The sequence below is a fragment of the Macaca nemestrina genome, chromosome 18, assembly GCF_043159975.1.
Source record: "Macaca nemestrina isolate mMacNem1 chromosome 18, mMacNem.hap1, whole genome shotgun sequence".
Lineage (NCBI taxonomy): Eukaryota > Metazoa > Chordata > Mammalia > Primates > Cercopithecidae > Macaca > Macaca nemestrina.
Genome location: NC_092142.1, coordinates 64622023 through 64649176, shown reverse-complemented (window position 1 = coordinate 64649176; position 27154 = coordinate 64622023). Strand labels below are relative to the sequence as shown.

The window sequence follows — 27154 nt, the reverse complement described above, 5'->3', positions numbered from 1 at the left end:
TGTTCTCCAGGAGGCCCAAAGGGATGATCCCTAGTGATCCAAGTCATCTATGCAGGCTCCGCTTCCCTTGCTGAAGTTTGGAGCCAGCATGGGCATGGGTCTCAGTTGTGATCAATGACACAGGAGCACCCATCTTCTGGTAGAGCGTCCTCACTGTCAAAAAGATACCCATGTAGGGTTGCCAGATTTAGTACATAAAAATACAGGATACTAGGTTACATTGTAATTTCGGATAAATGAAAAAGAATTTTTTAGTATAACTATATTCCATGCAATATTTGGATACCCCATGCCACCTTGAGGAGATATCTTCCTCCCATGTCAGCCACACTCTCCAGGTGTTTGTCTGTGAAATGCTGGGTCCGGGAGCAGAGTCACACACAGCATATTGAAACCTCTCAGGTTAAAGGGCTCAGACACTTCGAATAATGACAGATTCATATTCACGAAATATATCTACTTTAGTTTCTCTTTTGTTTTGAAGAACTGCTTGGTCCTAAAAACTGAAGTTTTTTTTTTTTTTTGGTCTGTTTTTGTTTGTTTTTCCTAATACCAGCCTCTTCTTTCCTCAGCCTCCAGTAATGTTGGCCTTGTAAATAGATATCATGTTTTCTATTGTGCCTGGAAGTAGGGCTTTGAGAAAGTCTTCTTGAGCTGGGTAGAGACATCCTTAGACATCTAGGATGGTGAGTTAGCTGAATGGTGTTGCATAGTCAAGCCACTGATTCGCTGCCTGCCCTAGAGAATTCACTGCCATTATTTCCTCATCCGAAAAATTATTACCTGCCTCACAATGTTCTTGTGAGAATTTTGAAAGGGTAAAATAATAGAGTGATGAGCAGAGTGATGGGACAGGGAATTTTTTTTTGTTTTGTTTTGAGACAGAGTCTCGCTCTGTGGCCCAGGCTGGAGTGCGGTGGTGCCATCTTGGCTCCCTGCAACCTCCGCCTCACAGGTTCAAGGGATTTGTGCTTCAGCCTCCCAAGTAGCTGGGATTACAGGCGTGAGACACCATGCTGGGCTAATTTTTGTATTTTTTTTTAGTAGAGATGGGGTTTTGTCATGTTGGCCGGACTGGTCTTGAACTCCTGGCCTCAAGTGATCTGTTAGCTTCAGTCTCCTAAAGTGCTGGGATTATAGGCATCAGCCACCACACCCGGCCATGGGACAGGGTAATTGTTTTCTGAGTGATAACTTTCTTCTCACACATTACTTGGGGCCATGGCCTGGCTGTGCGATCCCAGAATCCTCTCTGTGCTCTTGCTATGTTGACCGCTGCAGGTCTCCATCAGGCTAATGGTAAAAATGTTATGAAGGAAGATGAACAGACTTGGAGCCAGGAGGCCTGGATTTCTGCCCAGCCTCCCACTGCTAACTAGATAATGAAGATTGGGGAAACAAATTAAATCCAGGAAACACAGCTATTGAAATGAAGTGAGTGATGATGATGATGATGACGGTAACAAACACTTGTATAATTTTCATCAGTTCACAAGTTTCTTGGGGGAGATCTATATTTGATAATGAGGCATGAATCTGTTGATTTCATTCAATCAAAGCCTATTTGGAGCACCCATGTTGTGCAGAACCCCTTGCTGGGTATAGGGTATGCAGATGTAAATAAGACTTGGTACTTGACCTTACGGAATACCAGGCTAGTAGGGCAGATGGCTGATAAACTTACAATGGCAAGGCCATATATTAAGAATTAACCAGGTGTCATACAGGGAAGTTTGGGGGCACAGGTGAGAATCATGTACTTGAGGCTAGCTGGGGGGAGTTCAAGCAGGGGTTCCCATAGGCCTGGCTCCTTCCATGAGAGCCAAGTGTGATAGGAGGGAGGTTAGCAAATTAGAGGAAAAAGAAGTGGACATAGCTGTCTTCAGGATTTTTCTAAGCACTTGAGAATTGTTAATTTTACTCTGGCAGTCAGAGCAGGCTGCTGATTCGCTAGCAAGATTTTGTTAAGTTTAATTGCTCTGGGCCAGGATCTGGGGCCTTGTAGTTGCTGCATCCTCAGGCTACTCTGACAGATCAAATCCAAAATTGTTAGATTTCAGTGGCTTCCTAATGACGTTTCTGGGAGAATTTTAAAAATATAACGCACTTTGAAAACATATTTGCATCCAACCTGGAGTCAAAAATGAAGCCTTTAATAATTCAGCATACTTTGATCCCATCTCAAAAGTGAATCAATACACAATAGGGGGGTGTTAGCCACGTGAACCACACTAATCAGATTTGTAATCCAGGAGATATCACATGGCATCATTAAACAAGAAAACAGAGGGCACATTTGTGTAGATCTGTCTCTTTTCCTTGTCTGAAGTTTAGTAAGAAAGGAATGTATCAACTCAGACATCTCCACAACTTAGAGTATGCAAAAAGCCCTACTCAAGAGTTTTCAAGATAGTTGGAAGAAGCTGTCCTACCATGAGAAGTTTCCTGGTTGAGAAAATGGGGGCAGTTTAAAAGCCTATATTCAAGGAAATAAGGGATATATTCCCTTATAAATATTCAAGGAACTATGACAAGGCCAGCTCCCAATGCATGCATTTAAAGAATTAGGTAATTATCTTTCTTTAAGAGTGACTTTTTCACCTTAAAATTAAACACTTTCTAGAATATTTTAGGTGTTCTTCATTTTTCTTTTTTTAAGAAACAAACCACCCTAAATAGTAGTGGCTTAAGAAAACAACCTTTTATTGCTCTCATAATTCTGTGGGTTGGCTGGTTCTTCTAGTCTGGTATAACTCAGCTGATCTTTCTGAAGCCTCTGCATGCATCTGTCATTAGCTGGTTGGCTGGCTGGTGACTGGCTGACAGAATGGTCTCACTCAAACATCTTGCAGTTGGCAGGATGTCCTTTTGGGTGCCTTGGTTTTCTTCTGCATGGCCTACCATCTTCCAGCAGGCCAGTTTGGACATATTTACATGGAGGTCTCTGTGGGGATAAGTAGATTTGGGTGAGGGTGGAGGTGCTGGTATAAAACGAGGAGTTTGACTTTGGACATCTTAAGATTGGGATACCTGTTAGACCTTGAAGTGAGGATGTAGAAGAGGCAATTAGATATAAGAGTTCAGAGTTCAGGGGAGAGGTCTGGGTTAAAGATACATATTTGGAGGTCATCTGCAAAGATACATTTAAAGTCATGAGACTGGGTGAGCTCAGCATGGGAGTGTGAATAGAAAGGGGGTCTGGGAATGGGTGCTGTGGCTCACTATAGTCTAGATGTTGGGGGAGGTAAGGGCATGATCTAGGAGGGAGATGAAGACAGAGTGACCTCCCAGAAGTTGAATGCAGTTGAGTGGAGAAGAAGGAAGTGACCACCTGTGTCATATGCCTGCCCATGTATCAGTATGAGGGTTGGAAGAGTGACCACTGCATTAGCAACACAAAAGTCATTGGAGACTTTGACAAGAAATGGGGATGAAAGACATATTGGAGTAGTTTCTGGAGAGAATAGAAAGAAAAGGGTGAGAGGAAATAGAGACAGCTTTACCCCCAATATTTTACTTAGAAAAATTTCAAACATGCAGAAAGCTTGAAAGAAAGAAGTACACAGTGGATACCCACATACACACTACTTAAATTCTATCATTAACCTTTTAATAGATTTGTTTTCTCACATATCTATCTATCTAATCCTATATCCATACGGTCTCACATATCTATCTATCTAATCCTATATCCATATGGAGACCCATCTTTTCTATATTAGAGGAACAGGCAAGTAGGGCAGAACTGGAGGAAGATAGGGGGTCAGAGAAGGTTCACCCACTCTCTCTCTCTCTCTCTCTGTATGTGTATGTATGTGTGTGTGTGTGTGTGTGTGTGTGTGTGATTGTAAATATAGCAGCATGTTTATATGCTGATGGGGATGTCAAATAGCACAGGCACAATGGATAATGCCGGGAGAGTTAATATTTGGAGCAATGTGTATGGATAAGTGAAGGAGTATGGACTTTGGGTGCATCAGGGGAGAAATTGGCCTTGGGTAGGCTCTTCTGTAATAAGGAGAGAAGGAACAGAAAATAAAGACAGTCAGATGCATACCATTGTTCTTTATAAGACCTTTGACACTTTGGGCAGGGGACTAGACCAAACGGCCTGACATCCAGCACCTCTCTGTACCTGTCTTCTGTCTATGGCTCTCCTGTCAACGTGCTGTTGTGAAACTTTGGGGGAGTTGCCTAACCAACTGCTGAGGCCTTATGGGACCTCGGCAGCAAAATGAGTGTAATTATGAATATCATACTTACACTACAGGGAGCTTTGGAAATTATACACTGGGGAGGTAGATTTTGTTGTTATTTTTATTATCCACACTTATTCAGAACAGCTTTGCAGGCTGTTGCAGCTGTGTCTCCTGCCCCATGCAACATGTTCTCGCAGTCCAGAAACTCAGATACTGAATAAACAACCCAGGACTTCACAGACTTTGTCTCTCCCTCCTTAAGCTCCTTTCACGTTCAGCTGCTGGATCAATATCACACCAGAGGGCAAGGAGCTTAAAGGACGTGCCAGAGAACTGGAGTCCATTTATGCCTGGGGGTGGCGTCTGCTTCGTGCACCTACGGGCAACGCTATTGGATGACAACTGTCTTTTATTCCTTCTGTTTATCCTCTTTCTGGTCTTGGGACTCTAGAGCACACTGAGGCCTGGAATGCGTTGTTGACTTCAGCTCCTGTTTATTCTAATAAATGTGCCATCTTTATGTCAAAGCTCCTTTGTTCTTTCTGCAGCATTCTGCCCCTCCTTCCACTGCTTGGCTTTATTTAGGTCTACAGAGAAGATAAGTGGGTGACCTGTCACAAGCAACCATATATCGCAAAGAGCGCCTTACTGTAAAAATATGCTAAATATATTTAGTGCTGCTTAGTTAGAATTAGCTAATTCATTGAATTCATTTCCCTTTCTTTATGATGAGGTTTTGAATTAAAACCCAAACACTCTATGTTTGTGTTTATTGCAGGGCTTGAATTAGGTTGAAATCTGGATTCTCTCACCTTGAACGAGATGGGGTACGACTCAGCCTCAGTTTTCTCATCTGTAATCTCAAGAAAATAATGTTTTGCTCACAGGGATGCTAGAAGGATTGAGAGAGATGATGTATGTAAAAACCTTTAGCACAGTGCCTAGAAAACAGAAAGGTTCACTTGATATTAGTGTAATGAATCAGTGTTAATGAGGACACCACCAGCAATAATGAAATTAAGTAAACAACCATATTGATATTGAGTGCTTTTTACATACTAGACTTGGTGTTCTGTGGTCTTCATGGATTAACCATGACAAAGAGGTTGGGAAGATACTTTTCTCACCTTTGAAAGTTAGCTCTTCTCAAAAATTAACACGTCTAATTAACACTCAGTAAAACTGAGGCCTACAATCTATATTTCATAAAGCCTGCATTTTAATCTATTTCACTTTAAAATTATTGAATGATTCCCAAAACAAAATACATCCAACCAGTTTTGAATTTCAGATAAATAACATATGTATGTCTCATATATTAAGGCATATAATTTTTTAATGTAAGTATGTCTCATATATTAAGACATACTTATACTAAAAATTTGTTTATCTGAAATTAAAATTTAATTGGAAATCCCGCATTTTCATTTGCAAATCTAGTGACCCAAGACCCTAGGAAATGCAATATCTGATGTATGTGTGTGTATATTTGTGTCCCAAAGGAAACAAAATCTTGAGCATAACGTTCAAGGTAGTTGGTGTGACAACAGGTCAGAATGACCTCCTGAGAGAGAGGATTTCCCAAACTCTGATACGTAATTCAGGGCCCGATAGCATCCACCCATCCCTTCTCTCACTTCTGTGTCATCTCCCTCATGGTAGCCGTTTGCTTTCTTCCATATCCTTCAGCCAAGCAATAGTATAGTCTTAGTTGTTACTTCTTCCATTAAATGGTCAGGAACGATATCTGTTTCGTTCATTCCTGTATCTCTCTGTCTAGCAGAGGGTCTGGAAGATAGTAGGGGGTCATCAAAATTTGAGCTCCTGTCTATAAAGCCTGCCTCTATAACTCCTTGTGTTGGTATCATATTATAGCCTGCTCTTTATTCATTCCACAAAATTTCATTGACCGTGTGCTATTGCCAGACTCTCTGCCAGGCAGAGGGATACAGGAATGAAAAAACAGTATAGTTTCCAACCATGAAATGGAGAATTAATAGCTAAGGATGCATGATTACTTAGCTGAGGGCTAAGGATGAACACGGGGGGTTTTAGGTTTGTCTTGCTCTGTGCCTGTTTGCACACCTATTAATGAGATGATTGCATCTACCTCAAATGATTATATTAAGGGGAAAATGTATATCCACATCTATGTCTGTGTCTATGTCTAGATCTTTCTATATCTGTAGTGTGTGAATGCATAGGTGTGTGTGGCTTTTGTGCCAGTAAAAGCAAGTGGTAAGCATTAGATTTGCTAAATTAATATCAATTTCTTTCCCTTTCTTTTATATTAGAAAACTACAGCTATCTGTGCTTTGTTTTCAATTTTCCCTGTTTTGTCAGGTGAGGGATAATATGTTGACTAGAAAGGGTAGTGAAGGCCAGAATTATTAGCACATGGGCTTTTAAAATTATTTTTTAGAATAAACTTTGGAGAATACATGCCCTTGGCTGCTGAGGGACTTGATCACAGACTCAGGCAAATATTGCCACCTGCACCTTTTAGAGGGCCTATGAAAATAGGGTGCTAATGATTTGACAAATTCTCTCTACCTTTCCCTTGGAGTCCCCAGAGTTTCAGACGGTTTAGGGGGCAGATGGTGATGAGATCGTACAGATGACTGTTGTCTTTCATGAGACACATGATGTGTGAGTCTGGAGTCAATTAAAACTCTGAAACTAAATGTCAAGATCCAGGGAATTTGTACCAATATTAGACTCCCTGCTCCTTGGGAGGACAGAGTCTGACACTCTGAAGGATGGCTAGGGAGTTAATAATAACATCTTCTAACACATTGCTTTTGTTATTTGGAGCTCATTGCTTTTTTAAGGAGTTCAAAGTCATTTACCAGTTCAGTATGAGACGAGGTATTAAATGCAAACCCTAGGGCGACATAATGGTTTGGCTGAGAACGTAAATACCCCAAGGTCATAGAATTCCAAAAGTGAAGCCATGTGGGTGCTCTCCCTGGCTCATATGTACTGCATGCCCCTGGGAAGTGCTAGTTCAATTATTAAGTGTATGAGTGTGGATGCATTAAACTTGCTATGGGAACATTGCCTTTTTTGTTCTGTTAGAGTGTATTGAAGTCTATAGTCCAACTATCTTCGTGTCTTTACAAGCCTTCCAGCATCCTTGTGAGCAAAACATTATTTTCTTGAGATTACAGACGAGAAAACTGAGGCTGAGTCGTACCCCATCTCGCTCAAGGTGAGAGAATCCAGATTTCAACCTAATTCAAGCCCTGCAATAAACACAAACACAGAGTGTTTGGGTTTTTATTTAAAACCTCATCATAAAGAAAGGGAAATGAATTCAAGATAGCCAATTCTAATTAAGCAGCACTAAATATATCTAGCATATTTTTACAGTAAGGTGCTTTTTGCGGTGTATGGTTGCTTGTGACAGGTCACCCACTTATCTTCTCTGTAGACCTAAATAAACCAGGCAGTGGAAGGAGGGGCAGAATGCTGCAGAAAGAGCAAAGGAGCTTTGACATAAAGATGGCACATTTGTTAGAATAAACAGGAGCTAAAGTCAACACTGTACTCTCTCTACAAGTGAATGAAACCTCACCACTGTAGATTTGTCATTCACTTTTCTCACAGGTTTGTATATGTATGACCAGCTGTACCTTGACTTCAAAGGTCTGAAAGGGAGGAGTCTTTGAATGGTCAGCACAGAAGAACATGGTCAGAAATTCATCCAGATCTACAGTTTCCTGGCCTTCCCTTGCTCCATCTGAGGACTTAAAGCCATGAATTGCCCAGGCCTTTCACAAACTTGCATAGTATAAACTAGATGCATTAAATTAGAGACATCTGTTTCAGACCTACTCATCTCAGGTAATAGCTCAGTTTAGTATAACGTTTCCATTTAATGAGAATGCCTTTTAGAGTTCAGTTCAGCAGCCCTTAATAAACACAGCCCGAATAAGTGCAGATCCAAGGTATTAAAATTTGGTTGGTTGAAACAAGAAACACCAACACATGAATTGGATAGCAGAATGGACCCAGAAATAATTCAAACACATAGTGGAAAGCAAATTCATAGAATGTGATAATCCAATAAGTTACTAGGTTGAAAAATATTCTTTCATGTCATGTAGAAAAGAATAAATAAATAATTAAATCCATGCAAGACACTATATGATAAAATCTTGAGTCATTAAAGAAAATTCTGAAAGCTTCTGGAGCAAGGTATGGTGGAGTAGGTGGACAAATTACTTATAAAGTCATGTGAATCAGGTTGACAGCAGACTTCTCAGCAGCAGCGATGAATACAGCAGATAATGGAGCATATTTTCAAATGTCAGGGAGATAATTAATGTTTAATCTGGATCGCTATACCCAATAAAATCGTGATTTAAGTTTAAGAGTAAAATCAACAGATTTTCTGATATGCAAAGATTTGGAAAATTTGCCATGAGCAGATCTCCTTGAAACTAATTAACAACAAGGGGAAACAATACACCTAAGAGAAAGAAGTCAGATAAAGGAAACAATGGTGAACAAATAAACCAGCAAAAAAAATTCTTAATTTTAAATGTGTTGAGTTTTTAAAACTTAATTTTCCGACTAAAGTATCTCAGCTGATTCCAATATACAATAAGTTGGGGATGGGTAAAGGAGGCAGATGGAATTTACAGCATGCTGAGATTTGTTTTTTTATGTGGAGAATATAGATGCTGATCATCTCTAAAATTATTCAGAATTGCCTACATTTAAGTATTTTTATTAAAAAAGGTAGGGTAAAAATTAGAAAAACAGATCAAGACTGCAAACCCCCAGACTTAGGCCTAGGGAAGAAAAGCAGAGGAACCCCAGGCAATAGAACTTAAGGAAGGAACAAAGGATAAGAAAATGACCAGAAAGAGTGGCAAATAGAGAATGTTGGTTTCAATAAGTCAAAGTACTTATACTGTGAATGAGTTAATTTCACTTAGAAGGCAGTGATTCTCATCTTTAGAGATAAAACCCAATCCTGCTGTGAGGCATTTGCCACAGAAACATAAAACCAAAACAGCAAAAGAAGGTTGATGGTAAAGGGGTGTACATGTTTCTATACGTCAGAGGCTAGAGTACATTTAGGGAGGGGACAGAGAGTAGGACCAGGTTCAGATTATGCAGGGGTCTTTAGGGAGTGTAAGAAGCCTGGAATTTATCCTTAAGGGAAATGGACAATGTAAAGGGAAAAGGGGGATATAAATGTAAACATTTTTGTGAGGCTGGGTGTTATGGCTCACACCTGTAATTTCAGCACTAAGGGAGGGGCCAAGGCAGGTGGATCACTTGAGGTCAGGAGTTCAAGACCAGCCTGGCCAACATGGTGGAATCTTGTCTCTACTAAAAATATGAAAACTAGCCAGGTGTGGTGGTGGGCACCTGTAATCCCAGCTACTTGGGAGACTGAGGCAGGAGAATTGCTTGAACCTGGGAGGTGGAGGTTGCAGTGAGCTGAGATCATGCCACTACACTCCAGCCTGGGTGACAGAGTGAGAGTCTGTCTCCAAAAAAAAAAAAAAAAATTGTAGTGACTTAAAGATTTACTTTGGAGAAAGTTTACTATGACAACTGGGAAAGATTGGGAAGAGCAGGTAAAGCTTATGATGGGAGAATGCTTTGGAAAAACTAGTCAAGGAATTTATGCATAAAGTGTTAAGGAGTTGGACCATGTTGTAGCAGTGAGGGTAGACAAAATGTGGTAGGTACAGTATTATTGATCTTAAGAAGATGTATCCAAGAAAACTGGGGATGATGTGAGGGAGAGCTGTAAAATGGCATGCTGGTTTTTGAAGTAAAGGACTGAATGGCAATCTTTACCAACATAAGAGACATAGGGAGGAAGATATGGGAGGGGAGAGATGATAAGACTGGGCCTTGCTGCATTGTGAAGTTCAGTGATAATTGAATTTTAGGATGTGGAGTTTGGTTGTATACAAGTGGTAAGGGGGTGATTCCTTTCCTCTCCATCATAAAAAGTCATAGCTGAAACTCTGATAACAAAAGGCAAATCAACAAGAGAAAAACATAACATTTGTCACATATACACATGTGCATGGGAGTCATACAAAATGTGAAAACTTCAGAAAAGAACTAAACGGTCGACACTTAAATATGCTATTCATTGGGAACAAGAAAGTAGGGGGCATAGAAGTACGTGATTTTCAGGGGAAGTGAATACACCCACAGACAGACATTTCATTGTAAATGTTTCCCTTTGGAATTTGAATGATTCCGAGGAGTGCACATTTTCCTGTGAGAAAGTCCACCCAGGTGTGGTTGCAGCTCTCTGTCTTCTTTTCTGTGATAGATATTGAGATTTCTGGGGGAAGATGGAGGCCAGTTGTCTTCCTCTTTGAGGGTCTTGTTTCCAGGTGGATAAGGGAACTTCAGAGAAGAGCCTCATTCTGTGCTTTGTGAGGGACAAAGGATTGAGAGACTGAAGGTGAAGGGCTGAAAGGTGGGGGAGGAAGGTCTGAGAGACCTTGAGGCTACTTCTTCAGTTTAGCATGTCAAAGTACCATATTTTGGAGTATTAGTTTCTCAGCCTCAGCTGCTGAGATACCCCATATTTTAAAGGTACCCCATATTTTGGGGTAGCTTCAACTGCTATACAGTTGAATATGCAAGTCTTGGAGTCCCCATCTCATGGTGGAAGGAGCCATCATGAATTTCTAAACACAGCTTGCACTACACATCTGGACTTGCCCATAGAGATAACATTCTCTAAATTCACTATATGGAGAGTTAGAACTGTCACAGGTGTTGGGTCTTTCCTTTTACATTCAGTAGAGAGAACAGGCTAGTGAAAATAATCACATCTTGCTAAATCCAGTTAGGACCTATGAAAGCTTGACTAAGCAGAGATGAGCGTCTTCCTTCATTCTGCATCTGAATTCTTGTACCCATGTGGTCATGGGAATAGTGTAGATGAGAAGGGGGATGGGATTTTTCTTGATGTCTTCTGGCATCAAATGAAGCACTAGTAGTGAATGTTTATAAAAATTAAGAAAATGGGCCGGGCGCGGTGGCTTAAGCCTGTAATCCCAGCACTTTGGGAGGCCAAGACGGGCGAATCACAAGGTCAGGAGATCGAGACCATCCTGGCTAACACGGTGAAACCCCGTCTCTACTAAAAAATACAAAAAACTAGCCGGGCGAGGTGGCGGGCGCCTGTAGTCCCAGCTACTCGGGAGGCTGAGGCAGGAGAATGGCATAAACCCGGGAGGCGGAGCTTGCAGTGAGCCGAGATCTCGCCACTGCACTCCAGCCTGGGAGACAGAGCGAGACTCCATCTCAAAAAAAAAAAAAAAAAAAAAATTAAGAAAATGAAGTGTTTATAAAATTACGAAGTTCCTTGTTGCTCTCTGAAGCCAAGCAGCCTCTGGCTAAAATGGTTGGTAATTATTCTCATCTTGAGTGACTAGCTGAATATCATAATGATTTGATAGGCCACAAATGACCAAGCTTCCGGAGTTTTCTCCAGCAAAGAACTCCCTGCTACCACTTGCAACAGAAGTGGAGGTGCATCAGAATGTGATCTGCCTGGAAATTTCCAAGATCATCGAATCTCCCAAAGAGTTGGGGAGTTTCTTGTTTCTATTTGCTATGCTGTGGAAGGGTTTCCTAGAATCTTCTTCCTCGTGCTCAAGGCAACTGTGTTTCCAAATTTGTCAAGAAGAAATTCAGATGAAATCCAGTGACCCTAATCCCAGTCTCTGGAATTTGCTGTACTTTTCTAAAACTTTAAATTGTTAACGGGAAAGGCTTCCCAGAGAAGGTGATTCATGAGCCACAGCTTGAAAGAGGAAGACATTTTCTAAGAGTAGAATGACATTGAGTTATTCTTCCTTCAGGAAGACTTGATCTCACCCTTCCCCGTGCTTTCACCACACCATGCAAATACTTCCATTCTGATTCTGGGATCTGCACTGAATTTATTTGCACAACTGCCTGTATCCTTTACTCCTAGAAAATTGCCTGGTATATAAGGCCATGGTAGATTCCTATGGCATAAAGGAATGCAAAGACTGCAGTAGAATGGATAGAAACATCAGCTTTTATCCAACATATCTAATGGAGTTGGAATATTACTTTTTCTTATTAAGTTTCTGTTTTAAAACATTATGATATAATTCTGAAAGAATTCAGAACTTAGAATCTCCTGGGTAGAGTTAAACAATCTATTTGAATAATGAGCTAATAAGTATGGATGAAAGAATGGATATTCTCACCTATGTTAATTAACTACAATAGGGAAATTAGGAAGGGAGAAAGAGCTGGTCAGTAGAGCAGTGGCCCCAATTCTGTCTCTATTTTCTTTGAGAAGACAAGGTTTCCCCAGTGGATTTCAGTGTCTGGAGGGCCAGAGGGATGGGTCATCTTGAAAGCCTTCCCTAGAAGATTAGAGCCTCAAAGTAAGAGAGTTGGGCACATTCGCCTCCTTCAATGTGAACAGCAGTGAGTTTATGTACCTGATGTTGGGTCCTTTCTCTGGTCTGAATGATAGCGTTATCTTAGTTTCTGAGAAACATGTGGGGAGCCCAGGGCTACTTAACCCTGTGTATGTCCTCCAACCCCCTGCCCAAACCGATCCTTTAATCTTCCACTGCAGCAAGAAGTGGAGATGCTCAAAACACGAGCAACAGACCAGGAGAGCAGCAGATGAGGAGGAAGATGGGGGCTAACATGTTGAGCTTTTATTCTGTACTAGTTACTACTGAGCATTTCATATGCCTAAGACATGACCAACATTGAACCTATAAAGCATCCCATGGAGGGAGGCATGCTTACTGCCCCTTTGACAGGTGAGGAAACACGGGCTTACCAAGCTTCACTAGTGTGCTTAGGTGGAAAAAGTATCCCTTAGCTGTGGTATGTGAGCCTGGGAGTACATTTCAAAACTTTATTTAGCAAAGTGTGCAGTTCAGTGGAAGAAGCTTGTCCTAATAGCTTATCAGACCAAAGGACCTGAGATGAGAACTGGGGAACATGTGGAGGAGCTGAGGTGGGGTAGTAATGGTGGGGGACAGTCAGCATCACAGTGAAGCTGAGAGTAAGAGCTCTCTTAGTCAAATGGGCTCCAGACCAATACTGAAACCTGGGGACCGACAGCATAGCTTCCTTGACAATACTCAAGGAGTGTGTTTCTAGAAAGTTTAAAGGTCCATTAAAAGGAATGGAACGGATGATTTTATTGTGAGGACAAGGAAAGTACACATCAGATGGAGGATGCTGCTTGTTATATTTCAGTGAGGCAATTCTGGGGTAGAATGAGGGCTTTGGAGGCAAAAAGGAAAAGTATGTTGTATAATGGACTAAATATGATCTTTAATCAGGAAGACTCTGAACCCTGTATCCTAACTTAACCTGATACTAGCAGTTTGTCCTTGGATGAGTAATTATCTTTGCTGGACATTTCTTGGCTTGCTTTTACAATGGAGACCATGATATTGACCTTACATGGGAGGGAGGATTCTATGGGATAATGTCGGTGAAATCTGCAAAGTGTGTGCCTCCCTTCTTCAATTTCTCTCCTCCTGGAAACATCACCTTGGCTCATAGAGCATGAAAAGAGGTTCATGGTGCATACCCCAGTGGAGCAAAAGCAACTCTTTGCAGGGCTCCATGATTGACACCCTAGTTCCTCCCAGGACTATCTGTGGGGGAAAAAGGGCAGGATGCTGAGATTTGTGCAATATTAAGTTGGTGCACAATGAGCAGAGTTCCCTTTTTTAAGGGTTACTGTGGACTTATTATTCACATGCCCAGGCTGGCATAACCTGGTACACCCAGGCTCTATTTCAATTGGAAAATAAAATACAGGGAAGGATGTGAAACATTTACCTGTTAAACACTTAAGCCCTTTCACTCTGGAAAGGGAGTTAGTTGCACATTGAGACCAGTTCCCAGGAAATAGGAGGTGATATCTGTTGGCTCTTTCCTGGGTCAGAGCCCAGGCTCAATGAGTGCCTCACAGCTGCTGCCACTGGGAGAAGCAATTTGTCAACTTCATACCTTTCTGCTTTATGGTCTGGTGACTTAATAGGATTCGACCTTCCCTGGATTCCATTTCAATTGGGTCAGACACTGCACTTCAAATTAAAACTTGGGCTCTGAGACAGGTGGTGATGAGCTGGTGAGGTGTGTGGCACATGTTCAGAGGGGGCTGTAGCTTCAGGTGCCCTCTAAGCCGGCATGACCAACCCTGCATTCATTAACACCACCCAGTCTGCAACACTGACTTCTCATAATGCCATGACTATCTTGCCTTCCTCCAGGTACTGCTGTGACCCTGAGAGTGCAGGGGGTCTAGCCACCTGTCTACCCATTGAGAGGATGCTTCGATTTTCATGCAACAGTGGAACAAAATTCAAAAATGGGAAGTGACCGTGTCACTGCAGAGGGTTCCTAAGATGGCCTGGTTCACTCAGCCAACATGCATTTGGTACCACTGTATGTCAGTCCTCGTGGCAGACACCAAAGGGGATAGAAAGATTTCACCCATGCTGCCGAGAAACATGCAGTCTGAATGACAGAATGTCAAGGGCATGCATGACTATAATGTAAGGCAGAAAGTGATAAGTCCAAGGTGGGGGGGTGGGCTGCTATGGAGTCAAGCAGGGAGAGAGAAGACTCGGTGGGGAGCACAGGGTAGGTGGGAATACTGGAAGGCTTGATGAGAGGGCACCCTTTGAAATGAGCCTTTGTAGAAGAGAAGGATTCGGGCAAGCAGGCACTGGATTTGGGGAAGGTCAGCCTGAGAAAGGGAGCGGCATAGGCAAAGGTGAAGAGGTTTGACACGACACCATGTGCAGGGGACAGAGATGGCCCAACCTGTCTGAGGCTAGAGCACTGCAGGGAGGCTGGGCCTGATAAACATGGGTATGTAGCCACCAATAAAAGCTAAGGCTTCCTGGGAGATTGCTGTGAGCCACTTCTTTAAGCACCTTATATGTATATAATATATATATGTATATAATATTTACTATACAATACGTAATTATTATATAATACAGTATATATTTATAATCAATATCATGTATTTTATATTAATATAATATATAATTCTAATTATGTAATTATATGAAAATTGTGTTATATTAATAACTATTATACAATATGCTATAACAATAATATACTAATATAATATAATATATAATAGCATTAATATTAATCTTATCATGAATATTATATAGTATTATATATTTTATAGACATGTGCAAACACACACATATGGGCACCAGTTTGGGGAGAAAGAAATTATATTTATTTAAAAGTCACATCCCTATGAAGTATTACTATTATTCCCATTTTATTGATGATGAAACTTAGATCAAAAGATCAAAATGTAAGTCACTTGTTTGATGATGCAGCTGGTAGGGAAAAGAGCTAGGATCTGAGCCTGGCAGTTTGGTTCTGAGTCTATGCTTGAGACCCGCCTGCTATTCTGATTCCCGTAGCAGGTATAGTAGGATCCCTTGCAGCCTGCTCAGAGGGATGAGTTGTCAAGGAGGGAGGCAGTGAGGAGGTGTAGAAGGAAGGGTGATAGCTCCCGCAACTGACTTGGTGAATGTGGTCCACGGAAAGCCAGTTTCTGGGCAGTCTGGTTATGCAGTGCAGTGGTCCCCCTGGAGGATGAGTGGGCAGTGGCTGCCCTTGCCCTCCTGTCAGCTCTGTTCAGCTCTGAGCCCTGATCGAGTGACTTTTGTGCTCACAGCAGCATCTGAACCACACACTCTTTCTGTGCCCTGTCTTCCTCCTCCTCTCGTTACTATCATATAGTGAGGTTTTGGGGCTTTTCTCTAAATGCAGTCATCACCAAAAGCCTCAGATCAGGCGGGATCATCATCGGGTGTGAGTTAAAGGCAGGACAGGGACGGCTGGGGAGGAGTGTCCTGTGGGGGACCTGGAGGCCCACCATCTGCCTGCCGGGTCCACAGAGGCATCCCAAGGCTGGCTTCAAAAGGCAGAGGTCGTTTTGCTGTCTTTGTTTAAAATAAGGGGCACCAGCATTCAGCATCTGTCCTATCTACTTCAGGTAGGGTTTCCTCTCACCCAAGAACTACAAATAGCAAATAGCATGAGTTTCTCATGAAAAATTGACCAGGTCAACTTTTGAAATACTCTCCTTCAGGAATAAAATAAAAGGATTTTGTTATACATGTTGCAGCATTCCATGTATTGAACAGTCAAAAAATAAAAAAAAAACTCTGGAAATAACTAGAATGACACCAATAGGGAATAATTGAATAAACTGTGGTATTTTGGGGCATCTGTCCTGTAGTACATCATGGAGCTACTTAAATAAATGAGAAAGATCAATGTGCATAAATCTGGAAAGTGCATAAATCTAGAAAGATGTCCAGATAAACATAAAGATTACAATCAATGAAATCAAAAGAACTTGCAGAATAATGTATGTAGGATGTTACTATTTTTTGTGTGTGTGTGTGTGTGTGTGTGTGTGTGTGTGAAAATGGGAAGAAAAGAAAGAAGTCTATATATGTATGTGCATCTGTGAACATAGCTAGTAAGAGAAACAGAATGATAAAATGTTGTATGTTTATTATATTAGGGGACTGATTTAAAGAAAAGTTATTTTATCCTGTATACTCTTGTCTAATTTCAAAACAATATCATGTATCTCTTCTGTAATTAAAAACCCAATAAACTAAGCATTGTTTATGAATAAAATAGAATAAGAAAACAAAAGTAGAATTAAATTATGGAGTTCATTGAATGCCAGAAATTAGATTTTATGTTTTATATTCTACACCAGAATTTTCAGATGCAGATTCCATGTGACATGAGTCCTATAAAGTATTGCTATAAAATAGTTTTTGATAAAAGAATTTTTGGAATGCTGCCTAATATATTATACATGTGGAACTTCACAATACACATTACTTATCAATATCTTATCAAAGGCACTGAAAAGTCCTGCAGTAAAAAAAAAAAAACTCAAGTGTGTTAATCTAGTTTCCAAGGTTTTTTTTTTTTCATAGAACCTCTTTCTGCATTACACTTAGGCTGTGGAATGCTCGATAAAACCCTTGGGAATAAAATCTTTGATTTCATGGCAACGGGAAGCTTCTAGAATTTTTGAGGTAGCAGAGGAATAAAACCTGAGCTGATCTTCATGGAAATGTTCAGCAAGTTCCAGGTGGTTGAAAAAGAAGATACAGGGCCCAAAGGGAGCAGCTAGGGGGATGTTCTAGCAGTTGGCAAAGAGGCAACAGTGGTCTGAAGGAGGGCAAACTATGATGGTGGAGAGTAGGGATGGCTATGATATTGCAAGGATAATGTCACCAAGACTTGATAAATAAGAGGGCAAGAGAGGCTTGAACAAAAGGTTAGAGCAAGTTTATATATTTGGCACCTGGGCGTTCAGTGGTGCTTTGACATGGGGAATGCTAGAGGAGGAGCAGGTGTGGGGTCCAGGAGGCAGGTGATCAGGGGTTGAGTTTAAGGAGTTGGTGAAAGATGCAATAAGCAGCTGGATGTGCAAAACTGTAACACACAATTCTTCTGAAACCTCGTGAACCCATTACTTGCTAGGAAGGGGGCTATTGGCCTTATTGGGCTAAATCTTGATCTGATCATCATGTTGACACCATAAAGGGATGAGATAGGATTGGGGTCTCACTTACAGGAGACAGGCACCACAATGGAAGATTCTATCCCTCAGAGAGAAAATTGCATCTTGCTAAGTGGGCACTTGACAGAGCACAGGAAGGGAATTCTTGTGTTTCTGAAATTCATTCTCTTCTCTCTGGACTTCTGAGAGCACAGACATCGAACTGTGGGCTCTTGGGCAGTGTGATTTCAAAGGTACTCAGCTCACAGGGGCATGTCCAGTGCTGGTGTGGATGCACCCTGCAAACTCCAGACATCAAGTCCCCGCTTCTAAGTAAGGCGATCTGATTTTCAACTTCTAAATGATCCTCTGATTTTATTTCTCTTTTGTTATTCCTAAGTCCTTAATCAATCTGAGTTGAAGGTCCCAGCTCTATTTCCATTGTGCCACAAAATTAAGAGGAGGGTCCTTTGTCCACTTCCAGCCAGCGAGTTTATAGGGTGAGAGCATCCCCTGAGGCCAGTGCACAGTTGGCAGCAGAAGTTGGTGAGCAGCCTCTTCAAGGAGGGTGGGTATCAGTGTCAGCCTGTAAGGTCCAGTCACTCCTTCTCACATGGGTGTTCCTTCTCTTTTCACCCTTGGAAGTTGTAGGATTTTATTAAGGGAGAATCTGATGTTCCTTATGAATGCATGATTCTATTCCTCTGGTCATTAACCACCTTTATGTCATAATTGATCGACATCTCTAGGTGAGGAGAAAAGACCCTAAGGGTTTCTCCCATCCTCTTCACAAAACCACTAACTTGCCCTTGTCTTGCCTGCTTCATGAGACAAACAGTATGAACGGGGAGGATGGATGATTGAGGTTTTCAGTCATACCCGGGGTAAAGCTGTTTTGTGGCAGGAAGAAAGGTTACTGTCACACCATTAAAACAGAGAGAGGCAAACCTTCACAGCCAAGCCGTGCCTCACACGCCCTCAGTCGCTGCATAAAGATGAAGATGCAGCCACGCAAGATGGCGGGAAACCCTGGGAAGCACCGCTGAGCGACAGTCTGAGGGGAAGTGGCTTTGTTACAATGCAAGATCAATGGGATTGATCCGAAGATGAGCTATCAGGTTGCCAGTGGGCCCTGTTCTTCGGATCAGAAGAATCTGGCTGAGCCTTTGGGGCTTTCTGGTAACTCTGAGTCTAAATCCAGTTGCATCTTTCCAGAGCTTTTCATCCCCTTCCTCACTCCCAGCCATGAAAATACACAGTGGAATACCTAGTTCATTCGAATCATATTGCTGTTAGTAACCCCTGAAAGCATCTACTCCCTAATGCTCTATTTTATCAAGAAAAAATTTGTCTGAGACTGGGAACTGGTTTTGTTTGTGGCAGAGCTAGGTGTCCCGGCTTCCTGGTGAGTGTTAATCATGACATATGTCCCTCCTCAATTGAATATAAGCACAGGGATTGAACGTCTACCAAATGCCGGGCAGCATACTGTGCCCTGGCGAAACACAACATGGAAATTAAATGTTTGCTTGAGGCACAAACACTGCACTGGAGAAACTGGGTGCTTTAACCTGGCCTTACATGATAGGACAGTTCCTGCTCCAGAACAGAAAATCTCATGAAAGAAGGGGTTTTGCATTTTTGATCCACTGTTGCATCCTCAGGACCTGACACAGGGCCCAGTACATAGTAATTGATGCACAAATATTTTTTGAATGAATGATGATTAGAGGCTTGTACAGGATTGGCAGGGCACGGTGGCTCATGCCTGTAATCCTAGCACTTTGGGAGGCTGAGATGGGCGGATCACCTGAGGTCAGGAATTTGAGACCAGCCTGGCCAACATGGTGAAACCCCGACTCTACTAAAAATACAAAAATTAGCCAGGTGTGGTGGTGTGCACCTGTAATCCCAGCTACTCAGGAGGCTGAGACAGGAGAATCACTTGAACCTGGGAGGCGGAGATTGCAGTGAGCCAAGATCACACCATGGCACTCCAGCCTGGGTGACAAGAGCGAAACTCCATCTCAAAAAAAGATGCTATATTCTCATCACATTCAAAGTGATTCATTTTGCCACCAAAGTCACATAGATTCAGAAAAAGTTCAAGAGAATGTTGTCATGAGATGGAATTTGGAAGATAAGTTCTCAAAGAAACAGAGGGAAGTAGATTTTAGGTAAAGGGAAACAGCACCACCTGAGGTATGGAGGCTTGAATGCTTGCCAAGGACCTGGGAAGGAGGTGGTCAGCCCTGTTTATAATGAGAGCCCACCCCTGTGTAGACTGACATGGTAGAGGAAGAGATCAGAGCTGTAGGAAGATACCAGGGCCCCAATCATGAAGATTTTCCCAGCCTCACAAAGGAAATTTTTTTTTTGTGTGTGTGGCAATGGGAACCCCAGAAGGAGACTTCTTGCTATAGTTAACTACTTCTGACCTGTGGAGAAGGAGAGAAACAAAAATACATCCTTGCTGGTGGCTATGACGTTTGCTGTCTCTGAGATTGTGAATGTTCCAGATGAGATCTTCAAACGAGTGAAGACTAAAATGTCTCAGCATACTCGTGGCAGATGTAGTCTGCTCTGGTGCCTCTGGTCCAATCTGGTCCCTTGGAATCCAAATAGTCCCATATTCCTGTAGTGTTTGCAGGAAGCTTAGCAAGCTCACTTCCATTAAACGCCAGATTTCAGGGAAGGGCTGGGGAAAAGGTGTGAGATGTGGGTTCCAATGATCTTTGCAGTAAGTAGGGAGAAGAGTGTGTTGCAGAAAAGAAAGGGAAATGAATATTCTTAAAAAGTTAAGTAACTCTGTTTGGAGTAGCCTTATATGGGGGAGGTATCAGTGTTGGAGTTAAATGAGCATGGACTTAAATTTAGACTTTGTCACATAATACCTAGATGATTAGGGTTTTCGCTTAACCTCTCTGAACTCAAATCCCTCATCTAAAAATATGGATGGTAGAACCTATCATATAGGGTCATTGTGAAATAGAAATGAGATGCTTGTGGAAATACTGGCCAGTAGGTTTAGCTCTTCTTCCAATAACAGGGTGGATTCTGCAGAGCATTAACAGAGGGAAAGCTAGCATTCTTGACTCTCAAAGGAACTAATTTTCAAGATGGGAAGGAATTGACCATAGGGTGAGGCTGTCAATAGCTGAGGAGTGAGGAAGGACTAGATGGGGGTCAGTGGGTAATCAGGAAAGGGTGTGCACACCTTCCTGCTGGTGCAGAGGAAGGATGGGTTGGGGCTGGAAGACCTAGGGGCCTGGGAGTGTGCTAATAATTTTGACATTGGGAACTGCAAACAAAAAATGAGGGAGGGAGTTTTTGAGTGAAAGATATTTCTAGTTTGATTACAGTGTAAAGTATGTTGGGGGTGAAATGGGTTGAGGAAGAGAGGCAGGGTAGTAAGCTATAAAACTTTAGTGATATTAGGGATAATTTTGGAAACCCTAGGGTCTTGAGACAAGAGATACAGATTTTACGGAAGTCTAGAAAACTCGCAGCCAAGAAGAAAGAGGAATGGCACCTCCACCCACCCTTCTTTTATTCTTTCCTCCAGCATTGGGACTTACCAACCTTCTTGGTACCTAGGGTTCAAATCCTCGCCAGAGGATCCCTGTGAGACTTCAGCATTGGGTCTTCCCTGGGTGAAGGAGGCTGAATGTGGGGCAGGTAGTGTGGAGAGCACATTCTCCCTCTACCACTTTCTCTTTCATAACAATGGATAGATCTCCCCCTGTTCCCTGCCAGTTCCCTCCCCTCAGTTACACGTGCACACTTCCCTGGGCTGGAGGCTGGACCACCTGTGCCCCAGCATGAGCGTGTTGGGAGTGGGTACCCTGCCATCTCCTCGTGTCCCTTAAAAGCAGTTTCTCTTGTGCCCCATTCTGAGGGTCTGGCCTGTGTTGTCGACCAGATCTTGCCTTGCAGAAGGCTGGGCCAGATTCCCAGTGAAAAACCAATGCTGACATTTAATTTAAAAGCCAAGATGCTACTTAGTAAAAGTTTGTAAAGTTATATCTCAGCTGTTCTTGCAGATAGAACCTACTTCCAAAAAGGAATGGGGTTCTGTGAATTTGAAATACCTTTCTGATGACATTTTAACAGTTGGGGGACACATAGATATCGAGATGCCATTCTACCTGAGTCAAAGTGTGTTAAGATGGATGTCCCAATGTTTCTATTACATATGGGAGTACAAGGATCACATAAAGGGACAGAATCATTTATTCAACAAATATTGATTGATTAAGTGCACTCAGTGTGAATGCTGGGGGTTCAAAGATTAATAAGATATATGAGTAAAGATTGCACATGAAAAATACTGCATCGTTTCTCTGCTTAAGATCCTTTACAACCTTCTGCTATTTTTCAAATAACCTCCTAAATATAGTTGATAAGACCCTATGTGATCTGACCCCTGCTTGTGGCTCCATATTTAACTCATACTTCTTGTGCTTCTTGACTACCCAGTTCCTATAAGAAGTTCAAACATGACAAGCTCTTTCTGGCCTCAGGGCTTTCTCACAGACTGCTCTTTCTTATTGAAAACCCCCTTCCTTCATGCAACTGGATGCTACTTATCCCTCAGAGCCTAGTTAAAAATGTTACCACCCTCAAAGGCCTTCTAGAATGATTCTTGCTACTATTCCATCACCATTATTCTTTATTGGAGCACCTAGTTTGTTCCTTCTGTAGCACAGATAATACTTTAAAATCATCTATTTATTTATTGACTTGTACAACACCTTCCCCTCTCCTGGGTTGAGAGCCCCCTCAGAACAGGAACCACACAAGTTTTTTCTATTGATGTGTGTGGACCCTACACCTCATACGTGCTATGCACAGAGAAGATGTTGAGTGCATATTTATTGAATGAATTCATGCATACATGAACACATTTGTCAATGGAGGCTCAGACAATCCTCTCACTCCCCAAATGAATACTGGGCAGCCCAGCATTCCAATATTGAATCCATTCCTGAAAACACATTAAAATACCGTAACAGTTTCAGCTGAGCAGAGCCCAGAGCACTCTGGCCCTGACCAGGGAGGGACTATTTCAGAAATTAGGCAAGGCTATTCATAAAAGCTTCAATTTGATCTGGTTTTTGAGGATGAGGAGGAGTTTTCCAGGACCCTGTAGAACAGGGTATTTCAGGGCGTGGTGGCTCATGCTTGTAATCCCAGCACTTTGGGAGGCTGAGGTGGGTGGATCACAAGGTCAGGAGATGGAGACCATGCTGGCTAACACAGTGAAACCCCATCTCTACTAAAAATACAAAAAATTAGCTGGGCATGGTGGCATGCACCTGTGGTCCCAGCTACTTGGGAGGCTGAGGCAGGAGAATCGCTTGAACCCAGGAGGCGGAGGTTGCAGTGAACCAAGATCACGCCATTGCACTCCAGCTTGATGACAGAGTGAGACTGCATCTCAAAAAAACAAAAACAAAAACAAAACAAACAAACAAACAAAAAACACAAAACAAACAAAAAAACAGGGCATTTCAGGCAGCCGAAGTAAACAACATGCCAGATTAGATAACACACAAACACTATTTTAGTATAAGCATGTCCTATGCAGTTTTTGGGTCACACTTATACTAAGCTGTACTTGTTGTTTGTCTCAAATTCCATATTTAACTGAGCACTGTATTTATTTGGTAACATTACGTGTATACCAGTGTGAACCAGCAACAGCACAGCATGCTTGGGCTTTGGGAAAGATCAGGGGTGTATGGAATTCACAGTGCCTTGGGGAGCATTGGATGTCAAGTTCCAAGGCTGGAGAACAGTAGCATGTGTAAGTCCCTAAGCACCGCGCCACGGAGCGTGGCTTTCTTTCTGTGAGCAACGGTTTCTAAGCAGGAGAGTAATCACATCAGATTTTCTCAAACATCTGAGCACAAACACCTACCTTCTTCCACCACAGAGAAAGTCCCCCTTCTAGACTGGTGCTGGTGATGTAAACTCCATGGTAGGCAGGGGACATGCTTTGTCTTTGGTCTGACTGTATTATTTGTGGGAATAGATTTGTGTTTAAATTCTGTGTGATCTGGGTAAGTTGCTTCCCCTCACTGGGTGTTGGTCAACCCACCTCTAAAATGAAAGGGTTGCCCAGATGTCTTCAAGATTCTGTTGCATTTAAACAGCTTTGAGGTCTTGCCTGGAGATCCTATAAAACATTCTAGGGAACTGTCAGGAGGCAAGGACTCTAGTACACACTCTGGATGATTTCTGCCCATGTGGCATTTGCGCCTCCTTCCTTAGACAATGTCTTAGGATGGGTTCTTTAAAAGCAGAGCTGGAGGCAGGGATGGTTCCTTTGCAAGTGATTTATTGGGAGAGCGTTTTATTATTTATTTATTTTTAATGGAGTTTTGCTCTTGTTGCCCAGGCTGGAGTGCAATGGCGTGATCTCAGCTCACCACAACCTCCGCCTCCCGGGTTCAAACGATTCTCCTGCCTCAGCCTCCCGAGTAGCTGGGATTACAGGCAAGCGCCACCACACCCAGCTAATTTTGTATTTTTAGTAGAGACAGGGTTTCTCCATGTTGGTCAGGTTGGTCTTGAATTTCCGACCTCAGGTGATCTGCCCACCTCGGCCTCCCAAAGTGCTGGGATTACAGGCATGAGCCACCGCACTCGGCTTTTTTTTTTTTTTTTTTTTCCTTAAAAAGAGAGAGAGAGAGAGAGAGAGAGACTAAAGGGAGTAGAACACAGCAAAAGAAAATAAACTAAGGCAGGATGTTCTCTCAGTTGGAGACTTGTGTTAATCTGATCTCACAGGGAGCTCTATACTAGAAAGGATGCCACAGAGTTGCTCCAGCATGAAGGAGGGGGTCCGAGGTTTTATACCCACATATCAGTTACTCATGGGCTGCCTGCTTCCCTGGGAGCATTCTACCTGGCTTAGCCTCATCTGTAGAATGGACCAGCATTCTACAGGTTCTGGGGTATAGAGGAGCAGACAACGTCTTGCTGTCCTGGGGAAGGTGGAATTGGCAAGGCTTAGTATTATCAGAGTTCATGATGGGCCCCATTGAAGCTGGAGGGATCAATAGAGAAAGCATGAAATTGGGGTCCCCTTTGTAGGAGGAAGGAGGGGGACTAGGCCTTGAAGGCTCACTCCAGGCATAGTGAGCTCTGGCCTTGAAAAAATAACCCACTTGGTGGTAATAATGGCACACATTCCGCGTGGTTAGTTACTATGAAGATTAACAGGAGAATGTATGTAAGGTGCTGAACATACATTCTCCTGATCTTCTTTCTAACATCAGTCACTCATGCCTTAGTAAGAAGTTTAGAGCACATTGTCCTAATATCTTAACAGCCTCCATCTTTTTCTGATTGAGAAATGAAGGTATATTTTCTTATTAAATGAAGCAGAGATATCTGCAGTCAGCCTGGGGTATTTAGAAGAGGGTTTCAAGGTCTTCCCAGGGCTTACAAAATTTACCCCCAAAGCACTCGCCATTGCTCTAACTCTAGTGATTTCTATGCTTCTTCAGACAAAGTTATGGAAGGCTTAAGGGAGTGGGGCAGACCTGGGTGGAACTTGTTTTCGGCATATTGCCTGAGGAAAACCACACGCAGATGGGCTTGTGCTGATTTGAGGAAACAGAAGGAAAATAATTCATGGTTTCAAAACTTGACATTTTTAAGCTTCCCACCAGATATGTCATGTGTACTATATTTGCTGCACTTCTTGGCCTGACTTTCCCAGCTCAAGATTCAGGAATTATACTTGCCATTTCCTCCCAACATGGGTGAGAGAAGCAGGCAAGGAGGGAGGGCACTGTGGCCTGGAGACAGAAGAGAAAGAGGGTGGGCTTTGGAGCCGTCCAGACCAAGGTCCAAATGCCGGCCCCGGAACTAAGTCATGCATTATTGAATCATGTAGTATTGCATGATTGTGCTCAGGGCTCCATTCTCTGAGTCTGACTCCCGCATCTGTGAGATGGGAATACTTACTAGTTCCCAGGCATGATGCAAGGATTAAAGGGGCGCCAATCTACACAGTGCTCATATCTGGCTGCACACAGGTCATCCTGTACCATGATAACACCATATCTATTTCTACAGCTCTCATGGAGTTATTATCTTCCCTACAAAACCTGTTAGAGTCTCACAACAGTAAACATTAGAGGCAGAATTCTGACTCGTCAGCTGTTTCACTCTGAAGTGGGGGGCACTTACCACTCTACTCTTCTGCCTCCTGAATCTGTTTGCTTCTTCTCTCCCCAACAAGCTTTGTGGAGCAGTGTCTCATGAATTGTCTTCCTATGGAGAGAAGTCCCAGGGTGAGAGATGGAGGTGGTGTCTAAAAATGGTCTCATAGAAAGTGAATCTGACCTCTGTCAGCCCTGCCAGGTCAATGTTTCTATCAGTGATGAGGAGAAGGACCCAGGAGATGCAAGCTTCTGCCTATGAGTGGCATATCTGGACAGGACGATGGCATACCCCATGCTAGAACCATGTGCTAGAGAGGGAAGGAGGACAGATGTGGGCCATCCACACCTGTGTGACACTGCAGAGCCTGGCGGGGAGAGGGAGGAAGAGAGGCTTACTTGGGACAAGGGCCTGGGTGTGACTGGGTCCCAGATTTGGGTCCCAGGGCAGAACATATGCTGTCCATGGGAGAGAGTGGCTATATCCAGCCAGCATCCATACACAGAGGGGGTTAGCGCCAGGGGATTTGAGACAGTGTCATCATGGCTTCAGGTGCACCTTGGCATTACTGCCCATCATGGTTCCTAGACCAGAACAGTTCCAGGACATTGGGGTGCAGAGAACACCTTGCTCTCCAGTAGGGAGGTGGGCTTCACAGGCTTAGTATTGTCAGAGCTCGTGACGGGTGCCATCAAAGCTGGAGAGATCAATAGAGAAGGCATGAGATTGGGGCCCCCATTCTAGGAGCAGGGAGAGGGCTGGGTCTCAGAGGTTCACTCCAGGCACAGTGAGCTCTGGCCTTAAAGAAATAATGCACTCAGTGGTTAGTGGAAAATGAAATCTGTCTACTCTACACTCCGGTTTCTGCAGTCGTCCATATTTTGCTCAGAATGGCTTGGGGTGACGGGGCTGCTGCTGTGCCTCTGAGCCCTGTCCTATGTCCTCAACCCTTTCCTGGTTCTTGTTTCGTAATATGGTCCTATTCCCTCAAGAACAGGCCCACCTCAGGTGCACACTGGGCTCCCTGGCTCTCTTACCGGAGACTTCCCAGGTGAAGAGGAGGCTGCACCCCATCTCCCTCTCCATGACCTTCTGCTACTTCCACCATCTTTACCGCATCCCTGAGGGAATGACCCTCATGGGGAGAATCCCCCTTCCCCAGCCCTCCCCAGAACCTCACCTCCTCCTCCAGACC

The 27154-nt window shown here is 42.9% G+C and overlaps 1 long non-coding RNA gene across 1 annotated transcript; it reads right to left on the bottom strand.

Annotated features, from left to right (window-relative positions):
• LOC139359776 (uncharacterized) lies at positions 1-26066 on the bottom strand. Its single transcript, XR_011616177.1, has 3 exons — positions 25987-26066; positions 2700-2944; positions 1-153 (listed from the first exon to the last, which is right to left on the bottom strand). It is a non-coding gene; the product is annotated as an uncharacterized lncRNA (long non-coding RNA).
• Positions 26067-27154: the final 1088 nt, after the last annotated feature.